General features: G+C 40.1%; 1 protein-coding gene across 2 annotated transcripts in view; it reads left to right on the forward strand.

The window, feature by feature from the left end:
* SORCS3 (sortilin related VPS10 domain containing receptor 3) overlaps positions 1-27,887 on the forward strand; it is a 637,309-nt gene that overhangs the window by 333,261 nt on the left and 276,161 nt on the right. The gene's annotated exons all lie outside the window — the stretch shown is intronic.

Raw genomic sequence — 27,887 nt, forward strand, 5'->3', positions numbered from 1 at the left:
AACATGTCCATCTCATTGTTTTCTAAAAGTACATTCAAGATAGAGTACCCTGATAAGTCCTCCCCTTTGAGCTTCAGATCCATACCTATATCCAGCTGTGTACTTGACTTGTCTACTATATGTCTCGGAAGCCTTTCAATTCAACATATTCCAAAGATGAACTCTTGATCTTCCCACATCTAAGCTGGTTCTCTTCCAGTATTTCCTAATTGTATTCATTCAGTTGCAAAAGTCAGAAACCTAGGAGGTAGCCCTGATAGTTCTCACAGTATGTGTTCATCCTGTAACTTGAACTGTGTATTTCCCAAATGTAGATCTTTAGATTTCATGCCTTTGCTTAAATTCCTTCTGCATCTTCTCTTTGCTCACAGATTAGTCCAAAGTCATCAGTAGGCTGCAATAGCACCCGCTTGGTCTGGTCCCTCCTTCTCTCTTCTAACTCACTGATAGTACTTTAATGACCATCTTCAGTCCCTCCCCACAGCTGTCTCCCTTGCTCTCTTTCCTGGGCCTGGGGTCTTCCATCCAGTAAAACCTCTTCACTGTCAGATCTCAGACATCACTTCCACAGGACATCGTCCCTAAGCTCCCTGACAAAGTTAAATCCCCCTTGATGTTCTTTCTTACAAGGCTATGGACACTTCCCTTCAGAGTACCTGTCATGGTTGAGATTTTCCTGTTGATTGATGTGCACTTGGCATCATTTGCATTTCTCTCTAGATTGCAAGTTCCAGGACAGCAGGGTTGTGTCTACTTTTACTCACTGTTGTAGCTCCAGTCTCTAGGACAGTGCCTGCCATTTAATAATGATCAGTAAATATTTGTTATATTTGAAAGTTTGGACTTCCGTGGGCGTTCAGACGGTAAAGAATCAGCCTGCAATGCGGGAGACCTGGGTTCGATTCCTGGGTTGGGAAGAGCCTTGGAGGAGGGCATGGCAACCCACTCCAGTATTCTTGCCTGGAGAATCCCCCATGGACAGAGGAGTCTGGAGAGCTACAGTCCATGGGATCACAAAGAATCAGACACAACTGAGCTACTAAGCACAGCACAAATATTTGTTAAGCAAAAGAATTAGTGGATGGATGCATTGCTATGGTAAGGAGCCCTTTATAGTTGATCAATTTATATCTATGAGAAGAGAATTTAGATTGTTCTTTGTATTTCCTGCTTTTTCCAGAACCTTAGTATAGTGTGTAATGACAAACTATTATGTCACAATGTTGTGGAATCAATCAATGAAAGGGGATGGATGCTTACGAGTACTGTCTACATAGAGTTGTTTACAGAATAATGTTGTTGAAATAGCTTCTTGTCTCTGTTCTCTCAAGTCCTGAAACAGTTGCTCCTCACTATATGTTTGAATCTGTAATTTGTAAATGTGAGTGTGTGTGTATGAGGTGTCAGCACCTTTAAACAATAATTTCAACATAACCTTTATATCTCTCATTAATAGAGCCTCAAGGTGGGCATCAGGTGCTAAATGCAGTCCCCTAAGGACACCCGCATGACATTTGCAGAGCAAAAACCATTGCAAATACATTTCTTTCATGGCATCAGGTGGATATCGTATGAAAGACTTAGCCAAATGTCAGATAGTCTCTGTTTAAATGCTTAGTATAGCCAGGAATTTTGAATATGTGTTGAAAAAAATAAATCATTTAGATGTTATTAAATGGCTGTATGATAATTTATTTAGGTGAAACTCATAACTCTTAAACCATGTTTTTATTTATGCAGAGACAAGCTAGGTTAGACAAGCTAGGCAGCAGACATCTCGTGCCAAGAGGTTGATAAACCAAATGCAATATAGAAGTGTTCCTTTTCTCCAGCTCCACAGCACTGAGAACATCTACAGCATTGCTCGTGAAGTACCCTTACAGATATAATGCATTCAAGATAGTTTCTGACTCGGTGGTTGCTTTTTCACCTGGTGAAAATATTTGCAAATGTGGCAGTGGGCTCTGATGGATTTTCCTAACCACACTGAACATTTCTGGATGCATTCTTCCTTAAGTTCTCTTTCTTGTTGACATCTTTTGTGTGAAGTGGCTGAATGTTCTTTAGGTCCATAAAGTTTCTAACTGGTGCCCTGACACTCTTTTAAATAAATGGTATGAGAAGGCTGATGATGCCCCCCGCAACATTTGTAGAGATGCCATAAAACATCATCCAGGCATTCAGGTTACAGCAGAGTTTTTCTTTATTTGGGGGTGATTCATTGGTTTAGAGTCAAGGAGAGGGATGCTTTGGAGCAGCAAATGAAGATGCAAGGGTAGCCGAGACTGATATACAAACGTCTCGTTTCGGACTGTAGCCTTCTCTGACATGCATGCATTGAGGCGCGGGCTTCTTCCAAAGAGAATGAAAAGTGCTTGTATTAAGGTAACTGCAGCATCAAAGGGAGATGTTTGTGGTGAGGAGAGAATCGATGTTTCCATTATTGTGCCTTTGATGAAATGCACTAGCAATTTCTTTGGAATCTGTAAGGCTATCTCTTTACGTTGTATGTATTACAAAAGACCTAATTGAATGATATTTTAAAAGGACAATATCCAATTGCTCTACCTTCCAAATTGCTACCCCAAAGCTGCAGGAAACTTGCCAGGAGCTCTCACTCAATAAAGGCACTGCTGGAGAATTAAGGAAATACCTTCTGGATAGAACAAAATTGTGTCTAGAAATTGAGAGTGCACATAATCTTGTGTTCATTGAGATATTGGTTGGCAGCTTGTGAATCCCCTGGGAAACTTGGCTACCTTGTGCTGGTCAGGGCCAGGTTGGCGGTGAAAGAGAGCCAAGCCTTCCAACTTCCAAAGCGATGAAAGGGCGTGGAGGTAGGGCAAATGCACCTTGAACTTGACCCTGTGGGAGGATCATGCCTCTCCAATTCCGATGCGTCCCAGTCTCACAGAGTCTTTCTGTGTCCTTCTCAGTGTGATGTGGGCCTTTGATCAAGTCCTGTTCTGCCTATACTATGGGTCCTATTACCTCCTATGCCAGCTCCCCTCTGCCTTACAGATTCTCCTGCCATCTTGCATTTTAACATTAACTGACTCAGTAAAGATGAGATTCTTTCTTGTGTACAAGAATCTTGGAGATGTTTTTATAAGAATCTTGGTGGTTTAAAAAAAGCACAACAGAAATAATGTTATGGTTGACCAAATTGGAAATAATAAAAGAAAAGCTACTCCTCTCTTCTCAGAACCAAAGCTCTAGAACATCTTAGGGCAACTGCGTATTTACCAGTTATTTAGAAGGCAGGATTCTCTTTTGCCTCCATCAGACTGTTTCCTTGCTAACGACTGAAACAACTCACTTTGTGATATTTTGAATTAGCTGGAGGGCTCAATAATCTTACTCAAACCGAGAAGTTTTGAAAAGATTTTGTGATAGGTTTTGAGGACATTGCAGTCCTTTAAAAAGTTAGGTGTTACTCTCAGAGTTACAGAAAGCTGATGTTTAAAAACAATCCCTCATTTTGACAAGGAACTCAGTATAGTTTTTTGAATGGGCACATGCTCATGTATTCACAGATGCATACAACCTGGACACAGAGATGCAGAGATGTAGAGTTGATAATAGCTGTTTTCCTGCATGAGAGGTGGGATTGCAGGGCTCTCTGTTACCATTTGTCTTCTTGGCAAAATGAAACTTTAGCACACCTAGCTGGCTTTGGCCATCAGAAATGAGAATCTCAATGGGATTTCAGACATGATTGTTTTTCAAATGCTTCTGGGCTAGACTAGTCTAGAATGGCCTGAAATTTCAATGTAAAAACCACTTTCTGAAACACTGGCACACATAATGAAGGGTTGCTATATGGTAATTGGGAGGGAGGGGGGTGTGCAGCTATGGGTGTCTTGTTTTTATTGCTGGCCACCCACCAAGCTCAGTAGCAGCTGACAGAGTGACAAGCTGGTTAAGAAACTGATGCCATCTTGGGAATTGTTGTTTAGTTGCTGCGTTGTGTCTGACTCTTTTGTGACCCCATGAGCCTCCTCTGGGCATGGTCACTGGCCAAACAGGGTCTGCAGTGGAGGGGATGGGCTGCCACACGTGAGCAGGACACTAGTGCATTAGGGTGTATCTAGTGTGTAGAAGGCCTGAAAACTCAAAGGGAAGTTTAAATTTGTACTTCTGGAATGCTGGTACAAATGAAGACGTTTCTTTCATTTATATTCTCATGAAAACCCTCTGATTAGAAATGTAATTGTGCTCAGAGCCTTCAGGATTAGCAGGAGAAGGGAATTTTCCTCAGCAGCCTTGACAGAAAGGCTTCATGGCTCCCCAGCTGGTGAGGATGGCGCTGTGGGGAATTACCTTGGGCTGGCTCTGGTGTTGAAGCCTATTCCCTTTGGAATAAGACTGGGACAAAAGGTACATTTTATTTTAGAGAGAGACACTGTGTTTTCATTGGGTCCTCTTTCATGCCTATAAAATCACTTGTGTATCACTGAAGAGGAGAAAGGAAAATCCATAGCCCCACTCACCTAGGGTGAGCCCACACTGCTCTCACAGATGTCTCATCCATACAATAGAAATATGCTGTCTCCATCACCATAGAAACACCAGTTTCCAGGAGGCCACTTTCCTGAAGGTGAACACAGAAACAGTGGACTGAGACAGAATAGCCCTATTTTGTATTAAAAAAGATGGCACAACCACCATGTTATTCAGATGTGAGCATTAACCTATTTGAGCTGAGTTCTGAATGACAAAACTGATTTAATGCACAATATTAACTTGCATTCAGTGAGGGTGGATGCAGTGAGAATCTCTAGTCTTCGCAACATTGCTCTAAGGATGCTGGCTCAAAGGAACAGACTTCAGCAGAAGTCTTTATCTGCCCAGCCTGCCTTTTCTATACCGTGTCCCGGACTTCAGGTCCCTGCCTCTGCCTTCTAGGTGTCCCTTTTGGTAACCTGACACCTTTCGGTCAGGAAAAGAACATTTGCTAAAGTAATTAATGGACGATGCGGCATATATATGTATTAAGAAGGGTATACAGGTGTTTCTTCTCAACAACACCTTTTCTGAAGCAGTTATGCTCTCATGATAGAAATTCAGGTGTGGTAATCCTTTGGTGAAAGAGGTGACTATAGGAATAGGAATAGGAAGAGGTGGGCAAGGGCTTGTGTGATGCAGTCTCTTCTGGTTGCATGTAAGCTTCTCTGTGTTCCTCCGCCCCTTCCTGTGTGGAGTGACCTTACCTTCACATATATGCTGGTCCTTTGTGCTCACACTGCTGCCCAGTGTCCCTAACTCTCATCCCTTTGCCTAATTCTGACCCTAGGTTTCCAGTTTTCCAGTTGAATCTAGGAGTTCTTCTGCTTATTCCTTTCTTTGCAAGCCTCTCTGGGCTTATGATCTGGCTGATCTAACATGGCCAAATCTCCTATCCTTCCTCCATTCTCTGCCTCTACCATGACCCACTCCTCTGGTACCTGACCTTTTAAAGTCAGGGTCAGTCTAAATGTTTTAAATCAAAGTATAATATATATACAGAAAAGTACACATATCATGAGCTCAATGAATTTTCATAAACTGAATGCACCTATGGAACCAGCACCCTGATCAAGAAGCATAACATGATTGGAATCCCAGCAGCATCCCTCTTATGTACTTTTTCAGTTATTACCTTCCACCCCAAGTCCAGCTGCTATCAGTAGGGTCGTTTTTAATGGCTGGCTAAACTGGTGAAGAAATAGACTCAAGATGAATTCCTTTGAAGAAAGGTTGGAAGATAGCAAGTGAGGTAACCGACAGAGAAGGAGACTTTAAAAATATTGGCGTTAAAGAATTAGTGTAAGCCAAAGGCAAGAATTCATTGACATTCAATAAGTCTAGTTAATCCAGAGAATTCATAAGGAAACTTTCCAAAGATGCTCATTTAAAATTAATAAGTTTTAATTTAAATATATTTTCCTTTCTGTGCCATAAGGAAGACACCTAGTGTTGACAAAGTTTCGGTGAAACTCATATTCTGAAATTGTACTGATGGTCATGCAAATGAGTTTTCCTTCCTGAAAAACATCTTGGCAATGTATCAGAAGACAAACATGTTTTCATAACTTGATTCAGCTACTTTACTTCTGAGACTGAACCAAGAGAATAATACCCAAAAGATTTAGGCATAATAAAATTTATCAAAATCACTCATAAAATCTGGATAGAAATTTGCTGAGTGTTCAACACTAAGGGATTTTAAATCAGGGTATATACATTTGCCCGAATATTATGCAGCCATTAAAATGGTGATTATGATGACCATGTAGCAACATGGATACATATTAATATCTATTTTGTACTTGTATATCTCATAGACATTATATATATATATAAATTAATACATGATTCATAGAAAATTAAGTAGTATGCTTTGAGTATAAGTATGCAGCAAATAAAAGAAGGAAGGAAGGAAGCAAAGAGGGAAGGAAGAAGAAAAAAATTAAAAATGGTAGAAGATATTGCCAAATATTACTTGAGTTCTGTTAAGATGATGGTATTGTTTTTAGGGTTTTTTTTTAATGCCATTTGTTTTTTAGATTTTGTATTATTTTGTTAGATTACTTTTATGATTCAATTCAATTCAGTTCAGTTCAGTTGCTTAGTCATGTCTGACTCTTTGCAACCCCATGGACTGCAGCACACCAGGCCTCCCTGTCCATCACCAACTTCCAGAGTTTACTCAAACTCATGTCCATTGAGTTGGTGATGCCATCTAACCATTTCATCCTCTGTTGTCCCCTTCTCCTCCTGCCTTCAGTCTTTCCCAGCATCAGGGTCTTTTCAAATGAGTCAGTTCTTCACATCAGGTGGCCAAAGTATTGGAGTTTCAGCTTCAGCATCAGTCCTTCCAATGAATATTCAGGACTTATTTCCTTTAGGATGGACTGGTTGGATCTCCTTGCTGCCTTGAATGTTTAGTCCCAAATATAAGACAGTGATATTTAAAAAAACAGTTTAAGTGTGAATAAGGTCAATTTAGGTAAAATCACTTTAAGTTATAATTTAACTACATTTTCAAGAGGTGGTGTGGTGTAGAGGAAATTTTCCCTGGACTGGGAATATATAAAGTCTGAGGATTTTCTTTTCTTTAGCTTTGCTTCTCACTGTATGGTCCCTTTTTAACTGTGAAACTCAAGGAACTATGTTTTTTTCTAACAAAAAATATTCTTTTTGGATATAACCTCAAGCCATATTATTTACAACTCAGTGATAGATATAGGTTTTATTATTTAGAAGCACCCACTATAGTTAGATATTAAGAAAGTGATTTCTTCTGGTGGTTTTTCAGATGAATTTTGTGACTATATCCTAAAATTGACTTGGCATTTGGTTATTTGATTTGACAGCTTTAATGGAAACAAATACTCTGGAGCCAAGAGGTATAGACATGTGCAGTGAATTGGTATTTGTGCTCAGTAACTCTTATATTCCTCATGTTATGTTACTCAGTATTGAGCATGTAAGTGCTTCTTGGAAACAGAGCAAATATGTCCTTAGGTATCCCTGTGTATGGGCACCAATGGGTGCTTTTATGTACATGGTTACATTGAATTCTCACAGGAATCTGCCAAGTGGGTATTGTTATTTCCAAGTTATAGGTATGTGACTCCTGAAAGCAGTATCCATTTGCTCAAGGTCACCCCGACAGTGAGGGCACTGGCCTGCTCTCTGCATCTGGCTGAGACCCTCAGCTATGACCATCACACCTGACTCTGACTAGTAGATGGACAGACTTTCCGCCACCTGGGGCAGAATCCCATAGGGGCCAGTTTACACTGAACCTTAGCCTCAGAGAACGCTGTACTAGCGACACAACAAAATCAGCCAGGCGGAGACCAGACCCTCAGAGGAGTCCAGGCACTGCTAGCACACGCCTCAGCTGATGTCACTTGCCAAGGTGGCGCCTTGAACAGGAAAGTCATCAGACTGCTTCCTGATAAGGCATAGGGCTGAAGAATTTCCCCCTGGCAGAAAATAAACAACAAAGCAGTTTTGTGTGTGTGTGTCTCAGGTTTCATGCAGTTTTGCTCACTTTTCCCATCCATTTGCTCCAGTGTTTGAGTTAACATATATAGATGAAAAAAGTCTTTGCCGTTCAAATAGGTAATACTATAATCTGGTTTTTTTAAGGAAGTTTATAGAGACATCTTTAATATGGTAATGAAGATAGAAGTTGAAATCATTTAACTTCATTTACAAACCATGAATATGTATTATGCTTTAAATGAAAAGAAAGGCTAAAACAGATATAGTGTTTGTTCAGTTTGCTAAAGAGAAGACAATTTGTCAAGATTTTTTCCCCAAAACTCAAGCAATATGCAAATATAGGAAAATCAGACCCCCATGTTAATTCCATGGCATGATGAATATTTTTATAATCCTAATTAGTACCAGTCATTTAGTCTAGCAATTTCCCCCAATCTAACCAATTTGAAATTAAAATAGATGCCTTGATTACAAAACTCATTAGCAAAGAAGCACCCTTCTCACTAACCAGTTCATTTAAAATGCACAAACTGAATGAAGTGTGGAATACTTGTGTTGTCAATTGGCATAAGTGAAGTGAGTCTTAATTGGGACCATTGTGAAGTATTTGTATTGCTGCATGTTTCATTGCAGTATAATATATCATTCATTAAATGTAACAAAAGCAGCTTTTAAATGGTTTAATTAAGCGAAGTTAGTGTGCTTAGTAATTTTTATAAAGTCTAATGTCACAATTGTTTGCATTTGGAGTACTGATAGGTATTAATGTCAGGAAGATGAAGTCTGACTCTGCATTTATCACTCCGATTACGCAAAGAATGGCAGGTTTAATGTCAGAGGAGAAAATTAAATTATAGAACATTGACTTCTTACTGAAAAGTACCCACATGCATTTTGTCCTTGTGCATTTGGACATGGAAACTCCAGAAAGGCCTGATTTATGGCTGAGAATGGAGAGGAAGTGCTGAGGACTTGGGAGTGAAATGAAAGGAGAAAATAACAGTTGGAGATTTTTTTTTTTTGGTAATTTCTTTTTTAATTTTCTTTTTTTAATGAAGGGAGGAAGTAGTAGGTGGAGGGAAACTCTATCCAATATATTTTTGTCTACTCAAAAGAGCAATAGAGATGCGCAACACTGCGGATTGATGTTCCGTCTAAGCCAAATGTGGGAGTGTGAGAGGAGGGGGAAATTGGCTTTGGACCAGGGAAATACTGGAAACAGGGCTCTACAGAAGTCCTGAACGGGGGCCAGATAACAATGAGTTCAAGGCTGGTTTTTTCAGGGACAGAGACTGTTGTGAGTTGCAGCCGTGGCAGGTTTATAGGTATAAGACAAGCACAGAAGTCACTTTCTGTTGTTGCTTCTTCTCTGTGCAATCCAGGTGTCAGCTGTTACCTTGTATTTATGAAATAGTTCAACCCCATATCAATAAGGATGGAAAAGTCAGCCATGTCACTGATTTCCTTGAAAAATCTAATTTAAACAGTCCTGCCCATATCCATTTGGTGTTTCCACTGTAAAGGAAATGGTCCCATTGACCTCTGATTCCAACATTTGCATTTCTTTGCTGGAGGGCTTTCTCTGAAGCCTTTTGAGGCTACCCAATCAGCCCTGGGATTTCTTTGGAAGGAATGATGCTAAAGCTGAAACTCCAGTACTTTGGCCTCCTCATGCAAAGAGTTGACTCATTGGAAAAGACTCCGGTGCTGGGAGGGATTGGGGGCAGGAGGAGAAGGGGACGACAGAGGATGAAATGGCTGGATGGCATCACTGACTCGATGGACGTGAGTCTGAGTGAACTCCGGGAGTTGGTGATGGACAGGGAGGCCTGGCGTGCTGCGATTCATGGGGTCGCAAAGAGTTGGACACGACTGAGTGACTAATCTGATCTGAATCCATTTCTATAGCAGTGCCATGGAATTAACATGTAGGAGCAGCCCTCAGCCAATGACCAACAGAATTTGGTGTAGAGATAACATAGTTTCTTCTCTTCTCATGTGGAACAACTCCAAAGAGTTTTACACTTTTTTTCCAGAATGTCCCAATGGAATGAAGTTCTAGTTGCTCAGAGTTAGCTGACTTTATAACATATCATTTCTACACTCCATTGGTTATAATTTCTGTGCTCCCATGCTATTTCCCAAACACACCACTTAGTTCTTATCTCAGTGTCTGCTCCTGGGGGAACTCTAACCAACTGTGACAAGCGTGTTGTGATTTTGGTAGTGGTATCTGAAGATTTCTAAAGGGAAGGACAGGGGACACAAGCAAGTCTCCTTTGACATTTCTGTGTTCTTAAGTCCCTTCTGGGCTGTGCCACCCTCTCATTTTCCTCATTGTTGTTAACCAAATAATATCCTCTCCCCCAACATAATGCCCATCTCTGAATCCTCAGACCTGTAAATACATTTCCATAAAGGGCAAAGGGGGACTTGGTGGATGTGATGAAATTAAGGACCTTGAGATGAGGAGGGTATCCTGCATTACCAGGTGTGCTCAGGGGTTTGGTTTTACAAGAAGGAAACAGAAGAATAAGCATTTAAAAAGGAGATGTGACAATAGGAGCAGATGTTGAAATTATGCTTTCTGAAGATGGGGCCACAGGCCAAGGGATGCAGGCAGTCTCTAGAAGCTAGAAAAGACAAGGCAATGGGTTCTCCTCCAAAACCTCTGGAAGGAAGACAGCCCTGCTGACACTTTGGTGTTAACCCTGTCGGACTCATTTGAACTTCTGACTTCCAGAAATATAAGATGATAAACTTGAGTTGTTGTAAGCCACTACCTTTATGGTAGTTTGTTACAGCTGTGAGAGGAAGCTAACACACTCACTAACCTTCCCCCAGCTTCAGTGCATCTTCTGTCTGACAGCAGGCAAAATCCTCTAGTTACCTGGCTCTGCTTCCTGGAAGCCCAGGTATCCAGAGTTCCAGACACAGGTCATACGTTTGACTTCTCTTAACATTGTTCCAGAGAAGGCAGTGGCACCCCACTCCAGTACTCTTGCCTGGAAAATCCCTTGGATGGAGGAGCCTGGTGGGCTGCAGTCCATGGGGTCGCTAAGAGTTGGACACGACTGAGTGACTTCACTTTCACTTTCATGCATTGGAGAAGGAAATGGCAACCCACTCCAGTGTTCTTGCCTGGAGAATCCCAGGGACGGGGGAGCCTGGTGGGCTGCCGTCTATGGGGTCACACAGAGTCGGACACTACTGAAGTGACTTAGCAGCAGCAGCAACATTAATCCATGCCATCTTGAAATAAGAAAAGTTCCTCCAAAGAGGAATTACAGTGAAAAGAAATACAAACCTGTTGCCCATCTTGTCACATATTGTATTAGTGTACAGTATCTGCTGTAGTAAAGTACCACAGACTGGGTGGCTTAAAGAGCAGAAATGTAAGGTCTCACAGTTTTGGAAGCTGGAAGTCTTAGATCAAGGTGTCAGTGTGGTTGGTTTCTTCTGAGGATGTTGTCCTTGGCTTCTTGATGGCTGTTCTCTTTGTACTTCAGGAAATCTTCCCTCTGTGTGTTTCTCTGTTCTAATTTCCTCTTCCTATAGTAACATATTTCTTTAGGGCTCACTCTAACTCTTTAAAAGCTTCATCTCCATATATAGTCATATTCTAAGGTACTAGGATTAGCATTCCACAAATGGATTTGGAGAAGATACAATTCAGCTGATAAATGCTTGTCCAGGTTACTAAGTGATAAAAATCTTGTGCTTTGGGTCTGTGCTGACCTGAAGAGTTTCCTCTGTGTAGCACGATTGCTTCTGAGGCAAGTGGAATGTAACCAGCCACCAGGAAGAATGTGTTAGGAGGCTGGGGTGGGAAGTTAAGGAAGTAAGGGTGGGGTTTATCCCTGGAATGAAAACCAAATGCTCATGAGAGTTCCTGAGACTAGTCAAGAAGGTCTCAACCCGGTCTTTGGCTTTGACTCTGGGTTAGGGAATCATGGAAGGTATGAGAGGAAAGATGGTGCTCAGGCCATGGAGAATATAGGGGAACAGTTTGAAAGAAATCTCTGCTAGAAACTTATTTTTGAGAATCATGGCTATTTGCTTGTATAAGCTAGATTTGTTGTGTTTGATTTTTGGTTTTGATGTCTAAGATTTTCATTTTCTCTTTGCATTTGAAAATGTCAGTAGATCTCAGAGAAAGAGGTTTAAATGACCTGAAGGTGTTGCTGAATCGTATCCAACTCTTCACTACCCCATGGATTGTAGCCTGCCAGACTCCTCTGTCCACGAGACTTCCCAGGCAAGAATACTGGAGTGAATTGTCATACCCTCCTCCAGGAGATCTTCCCAACCCAGGGATCAAACCCACGTTTCCTGCATTGCAGGTGGATTCTTTACCACTGAATCAGCAGGGAAACGTACACATCTTCTTAAATTCGTCATTGTAATATGTTTCTCCATAGCTTGCAAGATAAAGTCAGCTCAGCAGAGAGATCATTGTAATTTGAAGACTGTCTCATTTTCTAACCCTTTCCCCAAGTCTTTTGTTCACTCATGTAATAGGGAAATGTATCCTCTTGGTTCAGCCCAGAATACCTTGGCATAGATACTTCCCTCTGGGAGTCCTTTTCTCCTTTTTTATCTAGTTATCTATCTCTATCTTTTACAACTCAATGCTTATATGACTTCTGAAATAAAACTTTCCCTGGACAACCTTATCTATGGAAATATAACTATCCTGACTTTTAAGAAAAATTTAGAAAAAAAGCTATTTTAATGTTAGCATACTGGAAACATTTTGATTTTATGGTTTTACATACTGTAAGTACATGAGGGGTGGAGAGGCCAAAATGCTTCTGAGTATTTAGGACATCCAAAGATCTTAAGTTTTAAGTCCCTGGACAAGAGATAAAGAAGACCTGAGTTAAGATAATAATTGTGGAGTGGAAAAGAAAGGAGACAAATTATAGAGGGATTTGAAAATAGGAGCAAACTTGATGATTGTGTAGTAGTTATAGGAAGGAGGGGTGCCCGATAACCCTGATGTGACAGGGATCATTGATCTGATGGTCTAATTGCCTTCAAAAATATCTAAGGCCATAGGCTGTGCCCTTAGCACATTTCTTTCCTGACCAAGGAGATACTTGTTTCTCAAACACACTGAGTGCAGGGGGAAGGCCCTGGTGGACGTTGCCACCAAGGTGTAGCATGAAAGGGACAAAGACCTTCTTTAGTGGTTGCTTTTCTGTTCGGCTGCTTTTCTGACATTTTGCCCATTGCCTCCCTTGGCTGCACAGAGCACTGGAGGCAGCATCCAGCAGTATCTGTCTGAGAAAGTTATTGAAACAGTCTTTTTAAAATGAAGACTTTCTGATTTGAAGCGCTTGGTAGAGATAGCAGGGATCGTAATTCAGAGCTTTGTAATAAGCAGCTGGGAAATGAGTGAGGGAGAAAAGATTCATTAACTTTTCTCTCTTCCAGTATTGTTGTACTAATATTGGATTTGAGTGTTTTCATAATTGAGATGCTGGAAGGTGGCTGAGGTATCTACTGTCTCCTTTTTTTTAATCTCAGGTAAGGATGGTTTCTGGAACCTTCTAGCCCAGACGCTCCAGCCCTTGAAGGGAGCTTTCCAGTTTAACTAGTAGATCATTACCCTTGATATAGTCTGTTTACCCTCAGGTTTTTACAATCTCTTCCCTTTTTTGATGCTGAGAAATACCACTTTAAAAATCAAGTAAACAACTGATATTATTCATCTAATCACCATTACAGGTATCACAACTTAATCATTAAAAATAACTGAAAAGTATGCCATGATGTATGTCTTTTTTTTTTTTTTCCCTCCCAAGTAACTTATTAACTGATACCAGGGCCTAACAAATTCTTACAAAGATTCATGTTTTCAGTTCAGTCCAGTTCAATTCAATTGCTCCGTCGTGTCTGACTCTTTGCGACCCCATGAATCGCAGCACGCCAGGTCTCCCTGTCCATCACCAACTCCCGGAGTTCACTCAGACTCACGTCCATTGAGTCAGTGATGCCATCCAGCCATCTCATCCTCTGTCGTCCCCTTCTCCTCCTGCCCCCAATCCCTCCCAGCATCAGAGTCTTTTCCAATGAGTCAACTCTTCGCATGAGGTGGCCAAAATACTGGAGTTTCAGCTTCAGCATCCTTCCTTCCAAAGAACACCCAGGACTGATCTCCTTTAGAATAGACCGCTTGGATCTCCTTGCAGTCCATGGGACTCTCAAGAGTCTTCTCCAACACCAGAGTTCAAAAGCATCAATTCATGTTTTAGAATCTTGAAATAATTTTTTTCTCAAATGAATATTGACAGAATAAATGGGAAAATGAAGAAAAGCTTAGAGAGCAAAAACTATCTCATATTTTTTTTTTATTTTTAAACTTTACATAACTGTATTAGTTTTGCCAAATATCAAAATGAATCCGCCACAGGTATACATGTGTTCCCCATCCTGAACCCTCCTCCCTCCTCCCTCCCCATATTGAAAGTATCAACAACCTCCTCCTTAATCACCCAGATAACAGGTCAGAGATATTATAGTCCACAAGTACTTATTGAGCACATACTGTGTTCCATGACATAGGGATGCAATAATGAAGGATACTGATACTATCTCACCTGTCATGGACAGAGAAGCATTGATGAAAGGAGTAATTGATGGCAAAGATGATAAGTCTACAAAATAGAGTTGTAGGTATTGAATCTTTTCCCTACCTTCACTGCAGGCAGTTTCACTGCATAACTAATTGACCAGAAGATAATTTGCTGTAAAAGATAAAATAATGAAAATAAAAGAAGGGCATTAAAAGAACACAATGAAACATGGAAAAATAATAAAATTAGCAAAATATTTTATTGTGAAAAATGAAACTATAAAAAATATTGAATATATTTAAAATGTGTATACTGATGGTTATCATCATATTTGGGTGTATCTTAGAGAAAACTACAATTAATTTGTTTCTCAAAGTTGATTGTTAAGGCTTCAGGATCTAATGTTGGACATAAATTCTTCATGATACAGAAAAATCTGCTGTAAAACTCTTCAGATTTCCCTGGAAGGAAAACAGAGGAGGGATGCTGTTATTTTTCATCAATATGTGTAATGTACATAACTGGCAGAACATATGTGGATTTCAGTTAAATGTTCCATCACATGCCCAGTCATATTTCAGCAAATCATCAAAGCCAATTTCCATATCGAATGCTGAAATTCTGTTGGCATCATGTTATGCACTAACAAATAGCAAAGAATTTTTATCATTTTCAAGAAACTTAAGTTCATCAGGAATCGCATAACGTGTCTTTGAGGGGGATAGGGGGAGCTTGATTTTTCTTCCTTGCCTTCAGTTTCTCGTGTTGTGTGATAAAGTTGGTAAAGATGACATGAGTGAACAAGCTATTGTATCTAAATCAGCCAAAGACTCCATAATTAAAGCTCCCAAAGCCTGTTGTGAATCATAAGCAACCTCTTTTTCATTTGCTGTAGCTTGGTTTGACGAGTGGGAAGGTGGCTGGGTTTCCTGAAAGATTTGCAGACTGTTTTGTTATCATTTTCTAGTAGTGTACAGACTTGCTTTATACTCTCTTGCCTCACACTTCCTGTAAGTTTTCTTAGCGCCATATTTCCTAAGACCAGAGTTGTTATCCACTAATTTAAGGGCATCGTGTCCACTCATCACAGTATAGACCATATGAGACCTAAAATTTATATAATATAAAAATAGGAGCAGCATGTCAATGATAAAATGAAACCAAGTTGCCAACCAATTATTTTATCTTTTATGTCAAAATTGCTTTTCAACTAATTATTGTATTGAATAGTTGTACTGTGAAATTGCTTGTCCCAAAGGTGTTTATGGCTTGTTCCAAATGCTAGGCACGACAAAAATAGAACTCTACATGGTTATGAAAACATATTTAGGGAAAAGGTCTGAGCTAGTTTCAAAAATGGTTTATTTGGCATTTGAGGAGTGATATCTTGAAGATATAGATATTGAAGAGTTAAGATGTTCTTCTGGAGTTAAGCATTTTTAAGTGCTCATAAACATTATTTAAAGTAAAACTAAGGTCAGTCTATGAATTGCTTTCAGATGTTTATAAGCAACTTTATTGAGGCATAATTGATGTGTAATAACTGCACACATTAAACTGTACTAATCTGATAAGTTTTGACACTAGCATGCCCATGTGTTCATAACTAGAGTCAAGAAAATCAGCATATTTATCACCCCCTTATGCTCCTTTGTTATTCCTTCCTCCCACCCCTCACAGTGTTCACAGTTGGGGATTTGCTGACAGTAACTATAGGTTAGCATACATTCTCTAGAATTTTGTATAAAGGGAACAGAATGTACTCTGTTCCTGCATGGCTTTCTTCTCTTATCATAGTATTTTGAGATCCATCCATGTTGCACGTATCAGTGGTTTATTATTAGTTTTTCTGGGGAGTATTCCATTCTATACCAAAATCGGTTTATCCATTCACGTATTAATGGATTAATCTAGGTTTTGGCTATTGTGCATAAAGCTGCTATGACCACTCCTGCATACGTTTTGCACAGATATATGCTTTTATTTCTCTTGGACAACTACTTAATACTGCAATGATTGGATCATATGATAGCTGTAGGTTCAAATTTTTGTGAACATGCCAAACTGTTCTCCAAGGTCCTCATGCCATGTCACATTCCCAAGAGTAGAACATGAGACTTACAGTTGTGCCACCTCCTCATTAACACTTGTTGTAATTAATTTTTAATTAATGAATTAAATTGAAATATAATTGACAAAATATTATGTTAGTTTCAGGTATACTGCATGATGATTTAATGATTTGACATTTGGATATGTTATGAATGAACTTTTCAGGTGGCACTAGGGCTTAAGAACCCACTTGCCAATGCAGGAGACATAAGAGACATAAGAGACCCAGGTTCAATCCTTGGGTGGGGAAGATCCCCTGGAGGAGAGCATGGCATAAGCTCCAGTATTCTTCCCTGGAAAATCCTATGGACGAGGAGGCTGGCAGTTGTGTCAGCTTGCTCAGTTGTGTCTGACTCTTTGCAACCCCATGGACTGCAGCACACCAGGCCTCCCTGTCCATCACCAACTCCTGGAGTTTACTCAAACTCATGTCCATCGAGTCGGTGATGCCATCCAACCATCTCATCCTCTGTCGTCCCCTTGTCCTCCTGCCTTCAATCTTTCCCAGCATCAGGGTCTTTTCAAATGAGTCAGTTTTTCATATCAGGTGGCCAAAGTATTGCAGTTTCAGCTGTGATATCAGTCCTTCCAATGAATATTCAGAACTGATTTCCTTTAGGATGGACTGGTTGGATCTCCTTGCAGTCCAAGGGACTCTCAAGAGTCTTCTCCAACACCACAGTTCAAAAGCATCAATTCTTCGGTGCTCAGCTTTCCTTATAGTCCAACTCTCACATCCATATATGACTACTGGAAAAACCATAGCCTTGACTAGATGGACCTTTGTTGGCAAAGTACTGTCTCTGCTTTTTAATATGCTGTCTAGGTTGGTCATAACTTTTCTTCCAAGGAATAAGCGTCTTTTAATTTCATGGCTGCTATCACCATCTGCAGTGATTTTGGAGCCCCATAAAATAAAGTCAGCCACTGTTTCCACCGTTTACCCATCTATTTGCCATGAAGTGTTGGGACCAGATGCCATGATCTTAGTTTTCTGAATGTTGAGCTTTAAGCCAAGTCACTCTCCTCTTTCCCTTTCATCAAGAGGCTCTTTAGTTCTTCGCTTTCTGCCATAAGGGTGGTGTCATCTGCATATCTGGGGTTACTGATATTTCTCCTGGCAATCTTGATTCCAGCTTGTGCTTCTTCCAGCCCAGCATTTCTCATGATGTACTCTGCATATAATTTAAATAAGCAGGGTGACAATATACAATCTTGATGTATTCTTTTCCCTATTTGGAATCAGTCTGTTGTTCCATGTCCAGTTGTAACTGCTGCTTCTTGACTTGAATACAGATTTTTCAGGAGGCAGGTCAGGTGGTCTGGTATTCCCATCTCTTCAAGAATTTTCCACAGTTTGTTGTGATCTACACAGTCAAAGGCTTTCTGGAACTCTCTTGCTTTTTCAATGATCCAATGGTTGTTGACAATTTGATCTCTGGTTCCTCTGCCTTTTCTAAATCCATCTTGAACATTTGGAAATTCACGGGTCATGTACTGCTGAAGCCTGGCTTGGAGAATTTTGAGCATTACTTTGCTAGTGTGTGAGATGAGTGTAATTGTATGGTAGTTTGAACATTCTTTGACATTGCCTTTCTTTGGGATTGGAATGAAAACTGACCTTTTCCAATCCTGTGGCCACTGCTGAGTTTTCCAAATTTGCTGGCGTATTGAGTGCAGCATATTCACAGCATCATCTTTTCAGATTTGAAATAGCTCAACTGCAATTCCATCACCTCCACTAGTTTGCTGGTAGTGATGCTTCCTAAGGCCCACATGACTTCACATTCCAGGATGTCTGGCTCTAGGTGAGTGATCACACAATTGTGGTTATCTGGGTCATGAAGATCTTTTTTGTATAGTTCTTCTGTGTATTCTTGCCACCTCTTCTTAATATCTTCTGCTTCTGTTAGGTCCATACCATTTCTGTCCTTTATTGTACCCATCTTTGCATGAAATATTCCCTTGGTATCTCAAATTTTATTGAAGAGATCGCTAGTTCTTTGTACACTTTGGATATTAACCCCTTGTTGGATATATCATTTGCAAATATCTTCTCCCACTGAGTAGGCTGCCTTTTCATTTGTTGATAGTTTCTTTGCTTTGCAAAGACTTTTTAGTTTGATATACTCCCATCTCGGAGAAGGCAATGGCACCCCACTCCAGTACTCTTGCCTGGAGAATGCCATGGATGGAGGGGCCTGGTGGGCTGCAGTCCATGGGGTCATGAAGAGTCGGACATGACCGAGCGGCTTCACTTTCCCTTTTCACTTTCATGCATTGGAGAAGGAAACGGCAACCCACTCCAGTGTTCTTGCCTGGAGAATCCAGGGACGGTGGAGCCTGATGGGCTGCCATCTATGGGGTTGCACAGAGTCAGACATGACTGAAGCGACTTAGCTGCAGCAGCAGCATACTCCCATCTGTTATGATTATTTTTAAAAAATTTTGATCATTCTAATAGGTGTGTAGTGATGTAGTGATTTTAGTTTTCATTCTCTTAGTGACTAAGGATATTTTGATCATCTTTTTGTGTGCTTTTTTGCTTTCTATATTATTTATTTGATGATATCACTGAGAAAATATTTTGCCTATTTAAAAATTCAGTTGTTTTTGTCTTATTATTGAGTATTGAGAATCCTTCTGTATTCTGAAAGAAAGTCCTTTATCAGATATAGGATTTCCAGATATTTTTCTCCCATACCATAGGTTGTCTTTTAATTCTCTAAACAGTGTCTTTCAATGAAGAAACTCTTGTCACTTTGATAAAGTGTAATTTTTCAGTTATTTGTCTTTGGATCATATTTTTGGTATAACATCTAGGAAATCTTTGCCAAAGTCAAGTTTACAAAGATTTTTCCTCTGCCCTTTTGTACATGTTTTATAGTTTTAAGTTTTATATTTAGGCCTTATGATCTGTTTTGAGTTAAATTTGCAGATGATGCGAGGTATAAGTCAAAGTTTATTATTATTGCATGTGGATGCCAAATTATTCCAATGCCACTTATTGAAAAGATCATAACGTCTCCATTGAATTGCCTTTGAACTTTTGTCAAGAATCAGTTGTCCATATACATACAGTTATATTTCTGGACTCTATTCCATTTCAACCATTTATTTGTCTTTTTGACACCAATGCTACAATATCTTGATTATTGTAACTTTATAATGTCTTGAAGTCAGGGAGTAAGTCTGTTAAAGTTCTTATTTGTCAAAGTTGTTGTCATTCTAGGTACTTCAAATTTCCATATGAATTTGAATATCAGCTTGTTGATTTCACCTCTCCAGAAAAAGATTCTGGAATTTTTTATTAAGATTACAGAAAGCCTATAGGTCAATTTGAGTATAATTGGCATTTTACATATATTAAGTCTTCTGATTCATGAACATATTATCTTTATTTATTTGGGTTTTCTTTAATCTAACTCAGCAATATTTTATATAAATATTTTATAGGTCTTGCATCTCTTTTTGCCAGATTTATCCCTAAGCATTTCATAATTATAATTTTTAAATGGTATTTTAAAATTTAATTTTTGATTCTTTGTTAGTTTATAGGACAAGTGGAAAGAAAAATCAGTAAGGATATAGAATTAAACAACACAGCAACTTAGTCTAACTGATATTGATAGAATACTTCATCCAACAAAGCAGAATACATTCTTCCCAAGAGCACGTAGAATACTTACCAGGATTGGCCATACTGTGTTCCTCTGTGACTGAGCATACTTTGTACCTCTTCACTTGTAAAATAGAACTATTTTAACTAGTTTCAGAAAAGTAAAATTACCTAGTGTAAGAGAAGATGCTGTGAAGCTATTAAAGGGACTTTGAGAGAAAAGAATTAGTAATAGAGAAAAAAAAATCCTTACTACTAAAATGTAACTTTAAAATGTCAGGTAAATACAAATTTCTGCCCTCACATCCCAGTGAAGAGATGAAAGGAAATACTTCAGTATTTCAGTGAAGAAAGATGCAGCCAAGGTGTGTGGAAAATGAAAAACGTGGCTTTTTTTCCAGAGATGGTCCCTGGAAACTCAGATTACCACACAGAGAAGATATTACAGGTGATAAAAAGGCTAAGTAATCTTGTGAAGGTGATTTCTTCTTGACATAGTTCACCTGGAGGTTGGGAACTGTCTGTATTAAAATAACAAAGGCTATTTGAGTGCATCAGTTCTTTACCATAAACTATCCAAAACCTAGAGATAATCTTTGGAGAAGGCAATGGCAACCCATTCCAGTACTCTTGCCTGGAAAATCCCTTGGACGGAGGAGCCTGGTAGGCTGCAGTCCATGGGGTCATGAAGAGTCAGACACGACTGAGCGACTTCACTTTCACTTTTCATGCACTGGAGAAGGAAATGGCAACCCACTCCAGTGTTCTTGCCTGGAGAATCCCAAGGACAGGGGAGCCTGGTGGGCTGCCGTCTATGGGGTTGCACAGAGTCGGACACGACTGAAGCAACTTAGCAGCAGCAGAGATAATCTTTAGTTTTGCCTTTTATCAGCTTCATGTAGACTTTCAGTTTTGTTTAGAATTTAGTATGTGTGCTTTTCTATCCAACTCTGTCTCTCTTGGTGTGAGACTTGGACTTTCCATCAATAATCATATCAAGAAATCCAGTCTTGATCAGACAGTGACCTGTCTTTATAGTCATAGGGAACAACCCTTTGTTGATGCTTCCAATCTCTGAGAGGAGAGAGCACATCTGGAGCTGGAGGTGGGAGAGGTATATGTGTGCTTTTTGTTTTCCGGGGACTGTCCCTTAGGGATTATCTCTGCAGTAATTAAAATCTGGGATACATAGTGTAGCATGTAATGATCTTTTCTTCAATGTCTGTTTCATGTGTACAGTTTGGCTCTGTAACAAGACCCTCATTTTCTTATGCCGGAGGTTGCTTTTCCATTCTACAAAACTTCACTGAGAACTTGAAAAGTTGAAATAATTGTATACAGTGCTTATGTGGATATAATGATGAATCAGACTCAGACCTTCCCTGAAGTAGCTCAGTCTAATGAGAGAGAAAAAGTAATGAACTGTTAATCACATATGTTGACATAGGAATCTAAGAAACTAATGACTTTCTGAGACCACCAACAGGGAAGGGATTGTGGAGACTACAGAATATTGGGGGAGGGAGTTAGCTGGACTTTGAAGGATGAGGGAGATTTCACCAAGGAGGGAAACCCACTGGGGTACTTCTTAGGTACTTGACACATGCTTGGTGACAGATCTGTTATGGAAAAAGGCTCAGTTAAGGAAACAGTTTAGAGGACAATTCATAATTAATAGTCAGCTGAAAGTTGACCCTCTTGAGGGACACAGAGTTAGGCTCTGGAGAGAATTGACTTGGACTCAAAAAACCTGGGTTTATAACTCCATGCTTCTCTTTTTTCCCAATGGTGAGACCTGGAGTATGTGACTTTACATTTCTGAACTTACTTCATTCTATGTAGGTGAGAATCCTGATATAAAGCTCATGGGTGTTCCATGAGAGTCCTGTGGGTAAAGGATTCTTCAGTTCAGTCCAGTTCAGTCGCTCAGTCATGTCCAACTCTTTGCGACCCCATGAATTGCAGCACGCCAGGCCTTCCTGTCCATCACCAACTCCCAGAGTTCACTCAGACTCATGTCCATGGAGTTGGTGATGCCCTCCAGCTATCTCATCCTCTGTTGTCCCCTTTTCCTCCTGCCCCCAATCCCTCCCAGCATCAGAGTCTTTTCCAATGAGTCAACTCTTCGCATGAGGTGGCCAAAGTACTGGAGTTTCAGCTTTAGCATCATTCCTTCCAAAGAAATCCCAGGGCTGAGCTCCTTCAGAATGGACTGGTTGGATCTCCTTGCAGTCCAAGGGACTCTCAAGAGTCTTCTCCAACATCACGGTTGTGCTAAATCCTTTTTCAGTGTGAGCTCTCTGCTTGGCCCTGCAGTCAACCAGATGACACTGATCTCCATGTGATTTGGCCTCTGATTGTCCTTATCCTTCTTGGCAGGTTTTTTTTTTTTTCTGTTTGTTTTCTTATTCTGCATTTTTAAAAAAATTCTTTTTAGTAATATCTTGAGTTTTAACTTTTAATTCTTTTAACTTTTTAATTCTTTTTAGTAATATCTTGAGTTTTAACTTTTCTAGGACTTCAGAGGATATTTTCTCTTGAGTGAAGTTACCTCCCAAGGTTCTTTGATCCTTCAATCTCCTTAATGTCTATTTGTCTAGACTCAAAAGTAGAAAGGCCAGAGGTCTTAGGCCAAGGGGGCCACTTGGGCAATAGTTGGATAATAGGACCATATATCAGTAAGGAGTTTCCCAGGAGAAAGCATCAGCCCTTGGTTAGCATGAAGTGTGGATGGCCGTGACTGGGCTATCTTTGCCCCTTAAGCCACAAGCTGGGATTCTGACTCTATGCATCAGGGCCCATGTTCTCTAATCACAGGGTTGAAGACAGCAGAGCTTGATCCAGCTCTTTCTCATGGAAATATACACAGAGGAGGGAAGTGATGACAGCGTGGGAACTATGACATTTTTAGCATTTCAGTTGTGCCTGTGTCACTTGGTGCTGTTCCTTTGGATTGCGTATATGAATGAGTACTCACCCTCTGTTATGAAACTGGAAAAAGGAAGAGAGGGAAAACACTCTTATTATCATTTATTTAATTAAATTCTTTTAGTTTTCATTAATACTTCTAGATATAGAATTTCTTTTATATATTCTCATTGGTAAATATTTTTGCAGTGTGTTTGCTGCAGCTTTTAACCTTTTTTCTTTGCCTTTTATCTTCTTAGGGTCTTCTCATAGAATCTGTGAGCTGGACAGGTCTTTAGTCCAGCTCCCAAATCCTTTGTATATTAGCTCTGATAGCAACCACAGAGCTTCTGTTTACACATTTCCAGTTTCAGGGAGCTCATTTTCTCAAAGCAGCCAATTCTGGTTTTGGAGAATTCTAATTATTAGCTAGGGCCTTATCACATTAAAGTAAAAATCTACCTCCTTTACTCTTCTATCTACTGGAAATAATTTCTCTTTTGGTACCACCTCATTCAAACACTATTTTCCAAAGCTCAGAAGTCCTCTTTCTCTCCTTGTGAAAACCATTCAAATAGGTGGCACAGCTTAGTACTTGCTCCAGTTACTGTTGTCCCCTCCAGAGTGAACATCTCTTGCTCCAAGAGTAACTTCTGAAAACCCTGAATGTAGCCCTATTATATAATCAGGGATCAGGAGGATTCATTCTTCCATGGTCCAACTCTTGGCCTTTAAAACACACACACAAAGTTTGGAAGGATGCTTTCCACTCCTAGCTTGGGGACCCAACCCATTAGAATCCACTAGTGGCACTGAAGATTCCTCAAGTGGCTCCCTGCTCTATCCCACTAGCTCCTTCTCTCATATATATTTTTTAACCACATGGCTACTCTCTTGTAAGCAGATAGATTTCCTTTCCCTTGAACTGCCTGCCTCTGTCTTGGTCCCTGGTTCTCCATTATTGCCTTGAATTCTTTTATTCCTTTTTTTGCATTGGTGTAGGAATGCAAAAGTAGGAAGTCAAGAAACACCTGGAGTAACAGGCAAATTTGGCCTTGGAGTACGGAATGAAGCAGGGCAAAGACTCATAGAGTTTTGCCAAGAAAATGCACTGGTTATAACAAACACCCTCTTCCAACAACACAAGAGAAGACTCTATACATGGACATCACCAGATGGTCAACACCGAAATCAGATTGATTATATTCTTTGCAGCCAAAGATGGAGAAGCTCTATACAGTCAGCAAAAACAAGACCAGGAGCTGACTGTGGCTCAGACCATGAACTCCTTATTGCCAAATTGAAGAAAGTAGGGAAAACCACTAGACCATTCAGGTATGACCTAAATCAAATCCCTTACAATTATACAGTGGAATTGAGAAATAGATTTAAGGGCCTAGATCTGATAGAGTGCCTGATGAACTATGGAATGAGGTTCATGACATTGTACAGGACACAAGGATCAAGACCATTCCCATAGAAAAGAAATGCAAAAAAGCAAAATGGCTGTCTGGGGAGGCCTTACAAATAGCTGTGAAAAGAAGAGAAGCGAAAAGCAAAGGAGAAAAGGAAAGATATAAGCATCTGAATGCAGAGTTCCCAAGAATAGCAAGAAGATAAGAAAGTCTTCTTCAGCGATCAGTGCAAAGAAATAGAGGAAAACAACAGAATGGGAAAGACTAGGGATCTCTTCAAGAAAATCAGAGATACCAAAGGAACATTTCATGCAAAGATGGGCTCGATAAAGGACAGAAATGGTATGGACCTAACAGAAGCAGAAGATATTAAGAAGAGATGGCAAGAATACACAGAAAAACTGTACAAAAAAGATCTTCACGACCCAGATAATCATGATGGTGTGATCACTCACCTAGAGCCAGACATCCTGGAATGTGAAGTCAAGTGGGCCTTAGAAAGCATCACTACGAACAAAGCTAGTGGAGGTGATGGAATTCCAGTTGAGCTATTCCAAATCCTGAAAGATGATGCTGTGAAAGTGCTGCCCTCAATATGCCAGCAACTTTGGAAAACTCAGCAGTGGCCACAGGACTGGAAAAGGTCAGTTTTCATTCCAATCCCAAAGAAAGGCAATGCCAAGGAATGCTCAAACTACCACACAATTGCACTCATCTTACATGCTAGTAAAGTAATGCTCAAAATTCTCCAAGCCAGGCTTCAGCAATATGTGAACTGTGAACTTCCTGATGTTCAAGCTGGTTTTAGAAAAGACAGAGGAACCAGAGATCAAATTGCCAACATCTGCTGGATCATAGAAAAAGCAAGAGAGTTCCAGAAAAACATCTATTTCTGCTTTATTGACTATGCCAAAGCCTTTGACTGTGCAGATCACAATAAACTGTGGAAAATTCTGAAAGAGATGGGAATACCAGAACACCTGATCTGCCTCTTGAGAAACCTGTACGCAGGTCAGGAAGCAACAGTTAGAACTGGACATGGAACAACAGACTGGTTCCAAATAGGAAAAGGAGTTCGTCAAGGCTGTATATTGTCACCCTATTTATTTAACTTGCATGCAGAGTACATCATGAGAAACGCTGGACTGGAAGAAACACAAGCTGGAATCAAGATTGCCGGGAGAAGTATCAATAACCTCAGCTATGCAGATGACACCACCCTTATGGCAGAAAGTGAAGAGGAACTCAAAAGCCTCTTGATGAAAGTGAAAGTGGAGAAGGAAAAAGTTGGCTTAAAGCTCAACATTCAGAAAACGAAGATCATGGCATCCGGTCCCATCACTTCATGGGAAATAGATGGGGAAACAGTGGAAACAGTGTCAGACTTTATTTTTCTGGGCTCCAAAATCACTACAGATGGTGACTGCAGCCATGAAATTAAAAGACGCTTGCTCCTTGGAAGGAAAGTTATGCCCAACCTAGATAGCATATTCAAAAGCAGAGACATTACTTTGCCAACAAAGGTTCATCTAGTCAAGGCTATGGTTTTTCCTGTGGTCATGTATGGATGTGAGAGTTGGACTGTGAAGAAGGCTGAGTGCTGAAGAATTGATGCTTTTGAACTTTGGTGTTGGAGAAGACTCTTGAGAATCCCTTGGACTGCAAGGAGATCCAACCAGTCCATTCTGAAGGAGATCAACCCTGGGATTTCTTTGGAAGTAATGATGCTAAAGCTGAAACTCCAGTACTTTGGCCACCTCATGCGAAGAGTTGACTCATTGGAAAAGACTCTGATGCTGGGAGGGATTGGGGGCAGGAGGAGAAGGGGATGACAGAGGATGAGATGGCTGGATGGCATCACTGACTCAATGGACGTGAGTTTGGGTGAACTCCGGGAGTTGGTGACGGGCAGGGAGACCTGGCGTGCTGCGATTCATGGGGTTGCAAAGAGTCGGACATGACTGAGCGACTGATCTGATCTGATCTGATGAGTCAATTTGGTGGTAGCACAAAGAACAGTCTTCCTAAAGCTCAGGTCTGTTCATGGGCTCCTTTGCTGAATGAATGAATAAACTATAACAAAAGCAAAAATAAATGTCCCACACAAGGAGACAAAGGCAGACTTTTGGAAGCAATATTTAGGATATAGAAGAAAAGAGGGTGGGAAAATTGAACCTGTTGAATACCTGATATATACTAAGCATTGTTCTGTTTTACTTATACTAGTTTAAATATTCTAGCCTCTTTCTGACTCATTCATTAATTCCATTAATTTCAGATATCATAGAGTTTTATTTGTGTGTGTGTGTATGTGTTTTGGGGGTGGGAATTATGTATGTGTTTTAAGTAATTAGTTCATCTTCACATGGAGTTTTCTATTCTGAATTCTTAGGAGGTTCCTTGGCTTGTAGAATATCCCCCATAGGTGGTTTTGCATTTGCCTCTGTTTGATCCCTTAGCATATGAATGGATATGCCGTATCTATCTATCTGTATGTCTATTTGTCTATCTCTCATGCAGGTCATATGAATTCAAACTCCAGATCCATAGCAGTAATTAGCCTGTGATTTTGTTACCTTTGGTGGCTATTCCCACACACCCTAATCCAAGACTTTGATCAGTAGGCAATTTGTTGTTGCTTGTCCAGACACTGACTAACATATTTTAAGGCTCTGTCTCATGTCTGATAACATTGCAAACTTTTAAAATGGGCTGTTTCCAACTATTTACCTTGTAGGATACAAAGATTTCTCTTTTCCTTCAATAGGTCTTAGAACCCACCCCTCAGTTCCAAGAGCCTGTATTTACCATTGATCATGACTGAGACAGCTCCTGATTATAACTTTTGAGTTTTCAGTTTGATTTTGACACCTTGGAATTTCCTTCCAACCTGGGAAACTATTTAAGATTCTGAGTTTTATTTTATTTATCATGTAAAAAGTCTTGTTAAGAGATGAAATACCATCTAGTTATGGACTATTTCTCCTATATAATCTTCAAACTAACCTTCTGAAGTAGGTATCGTTATGTTGATTTTGTGGATAGTGGTATCAAGGTTCAGGATGGTTAGGTTAGTTTTCAGAGGTCACTAAGTAACCTTAGTGGGCAGTAAGTAGCAGAACAGAGATAACAGCAGCCAGCCAAGGAGACAAAGGAAGAATGTTGAATGTTCCTGAGGCAGGAAGAAAACCAGAAATGCACGATGCCATAAGGAAGGAAAGAGGTTCAAGGTTTCGATGAGAATCAAATGCTGTT

This window comes from Bubalus bubalis, chromosome 23 (genome assembly GCF_019923935.1).
Source record: "Bubalus bubalis isolate 160015118507 breed Murrah chromosome 23, NDDB_SH_1, whole genome shotgun sequence".
Classification (NCBI taxonomy): domain Eukaryota; kingdom Metazoa; phylum Chordata; class Mammalia; order Artiodactyla; family Bovidae; genus Bubalus; species Bubalus bubalis.